This window comes from Azolla caroliniana, unplaced genomic scaffold (genome assembly GCF_043228905.1).
Source record: "Azolla caroliniana isolate FFs.n. ecotype wild unplaced genomic scaffold, voAzoCaro1.0.p SCAF_3, whole genome shotgun sequence".
Classification (NCBI taxonomy): domain Eukaryota; kingdom Viridiplantae; phylum Streptophyta; class Polypodiopsida; order Salviniales; family Salviniaceae; genus Azolla; species Azolla caroliniana.
The window spans coordinates 13077424-13080796 of NW_028230438.1; the positions used below are offsets into that span (position 1 = coordinate 13077424).

The 3373-nt window shown below is 37.7% G+C and overlaps 1 long non-coding RNA gene across 1 annotated transcript; it reads left to right on the forward strand.

The window, feature by feature from the left end:
* Nucleotides 1-1762: 1762 nt before the first annotated feature.
* LOC147866260 (uncharacterized) lies at nt 1763-2512 on the forward strand. The gene is made up of 3 exons (XR_015529426.1): nt 1763-2042; nt 2229-2355; nt 2431-2512. It is a non-coding gene; the product is annotated as an uncharacterized LOC147866260 (long non-coding RNA).
* Nucleotides 2513-3373: the final 861 nt, after the last annotated feature.

Consider the following 3373-nt stretch of genomic DNA (forward strand, 5'->3'; position numbering starts at 1 on the left):
GTTGCATTGCTTCTTTCCACTTGACACTATCCGGTCCATGAATGGCTTCTTCTACACTAGGGGAAAAATCATCATTATCAAGAATTTCGAAATCATCTTGTGCAAAATCCACTTCAGGAGAAAGATCAGCCATTAGTGCTTCTAATGGTTCAGTGATCTCCATAATTTCTTTCAAGCTTCTAAACTTAGATCTCCTTGTGGGAAGACGAGGGTAAGCATCTTCATCATCAAGCGAATCTAGATCAAGATTTGGCTCCAGATGGGAGGAAACTGAGGAAATATCTTTAGGGGATGTAAAATCTGTTTTAAAATGGAACCCTAAACTTGAATCAGAGGGAGAATGCCAAGATTTTCCTGAGTCTTCAAGATTTGTTGTAGAATCAACTGTTTCATAAGTTGAGTGTATTGGTTCACTATCATTTCTGATTATTGTGTCCTTATTGTTTACAGCTAAGAAGGGTGTCGATGCAGAAGCACGATCCATCGCTGGAGTTGTAGTGGCAAATACAGGACCTGTTGTTGTTGTTGTTTGTCCTATTGGAAGCACCTTTGGAACTGTTGATGTTATCGTAGGAATTTTTGTTGTTGCCACCGGAACTATCGTTGTTGCTGTTGAAACTGCTGGTTGTTGCCACTCTACTAATGTCATTTCAAGGTTTGTGTTCTCCTCCATTCTCAGCGGTTCTTCAATATGTCTTCTTTCTTTTCTCAAATCATTTCCATTATGCAATTGATTCTGCATGTCTTGCATTTCCATTTTTTCATGTGACTGTTCACTGTTGTAGAATAGAGCATCTTCATCAAATGTCACAGACCTACTAAAAATAAACTTTTGATTGCTAGGATCAAATAGTTTGTATCCTTTCACACCTGCAGCCTCACCATATCCAACCATGATACATTTCTTCGCATGTGGATCCAACTTCTTCCTTTTCTCTTGTGGTATGTGACTATATGCAATTGAACCGAACACTCTTAAATTTGAAAAATCTGGTTTATGTCCAAACCAAACCATGTATGGCGTGTGCAGACCTAGCACTTTGTGTGGAGATTTGTTTTGTAAATAGCATGATGTCGCTACTGCCTCTTGCCAAAACCGGTGTTCAAGTCCTGCCACTTGCAACATGCTTCTACTTGCATCTAATAGTGTTCTATTCTTTCTTTCTGCCACTCCGTTCTGTTGTGGGTTGTGTGGTACATTGAGCTCATGTCTAATGCCATGTACATTGCAGAAATTCTGCCATTCATTTGAGACATATTCTCCACCATTATCTGACCTAACGCTGTTGATTTTACTTTGACATTGATTTTCAGCCATGGATTTATAATAGGTAAAGGCTTGGAAGGCTTCAGACTTTTTCTTTAAAAAATAAAGCATGGTAAATCTACTAAAGTCATCGATGAATGAAATGAAATAGTGATTACCAGAAATTGATTTCTTTTGGAATGGACCACACAAGTCCGAATGTACTAACTGCAACTTTCTTTCAGATCTGCGTTTGCTGAGGGGAAACTTTTGTCTCGTTTGTTTCCCATAAATACATCCTTCACAAAGTGAAAGGTATGTAAATGGTTGTGTTGGCATACCCTCTCCAAGGTTATGAATTTGGCATGTCTTCATGACTCTTGGATGTAGATGTCAGAGCTGATAATGCCATAATAAAGTATGATCAACTTGAGAGTTTCTTGAGGCATTGTGTGCTTCGATTGGTGTTTTGTCCATAGCTTGAAGGGGGTAAAGTCTTCCATGTTTGGGAGACACTATCTTTACGAATTTTCCTGATGGTAAAGTATATTTGATAATTGCACAGTAGTGATGAAATTCAATTATTGCACCATTTGTTGTGGCTTCACTTACAGACAACAAGTTCTTCGCCAGGCCAGGAACATAGTATACATTGGATATACTAATTGTTTGCTCATTGTCAATTGACAGATGAACTGTTCCCTTTCCTAAAGCCAACTTGATTGCATTGTCACCAAATCGAACTTCCAGAGGTGTAGCAAGTTGGATGTAATCATGAAGAAGGTTTCTACTATGGGTAAGATGATGGGTTGCACCTGTATCAAACAACCATAAATTTTCCACATTGAAGTTCTGATTTATTGCCACAAATGCTTGGATAAAAGGGTCATTATCTTCTTGTTGGTTTTGTACTGAGGTTGTGTGAACATGTGCTGAGTTTCTTTTATTCTTATTCCTATGATCATATTGCTTCTTTCTGCAGTCTCTTTCCATGTGACCCACCTTACCACAATATCGACAAATAATTTGAGAGGAAATACTAAGGGCACCTGATTTTTTATTCTGGAATGATTTTTGATTGTGGAACTTGTTTCCATCATGTACACTTGGTATGTTCTTTGTGTACTTATTATTGTTTTGAAATTTGTTTCTATTAAAGTTACCTCTCTGATTCTTCATCGTAGCAATCATTGCCATGTGTGGATTGTCTAAGACATTTTGAGGCTTTCTCCTTCGAAGATCTTCCTGCTTCATCTTTGAGATCAGATTTTGTAGCGAAAGTGTTGGATCAGCCCCATTGATCACTATAAATGGGCCCCATGAAGTTGGTAGGGCTCCAAACATGATGTCTACCTTCATTTCTTCATCAATCTTGTTGCCCGCTGAAATTGTTGTATCATATGCAGATTGATATTTGCTGATGAAGGTGTCAAGTGAGTCATCCTCTTTCATTTCCAAAGTTACAAGGTAACGAAATGAAAGGACTTTTGTCGTTCGATCTGATGGTTCGTGGTGTTCTTTAAGAAGATCCCACATTTCTTTAGATGAAAGGTGTTTGACAAGATCCACTTGTCTATCTGTTAGATGCATGATGATTTCAGTACTTGCATCCAGATCTTTCATCTTCCATTCTGTTGTTTCAGGTTCTGTGGTTGGTTGTTTGATCTCACCTTTGATTATTTTAAGTAGATCCATTCGTTGTAGGATGAGTTCCATCTTTAATTTCCACATCCTGTAGTTGTTTTCGCTTAATTTTTCGATTAAATACTTTCTTGTGGTAGGTGTTGTTGATGTTGCTATTAAGGCCGTTGATGTTCCTTCACTCGAAGCCATTTCTGCAGACCTTCCGGATCGACCTGTAGAGAATGCTTAGAGAAAAAATGAATATCTAGGATTGTTTTCGCTCTGATACCATGTAAGTTTCTCAGAAAAAATGCTTCTATGTATAAAAACGCCCTACAGAATCATTCTTATTGATGGTAAATATATATAGACCTACAATGTGGGGAAAACAGTTACATATGAACCTTCACGGTTCTTGAAGACAGTTGCATGTGAACCTTCATGGTTCTTTATTCATGGTAAGTATTTTCTAATTTCCTAATATATTTATATTGCTTACATTAA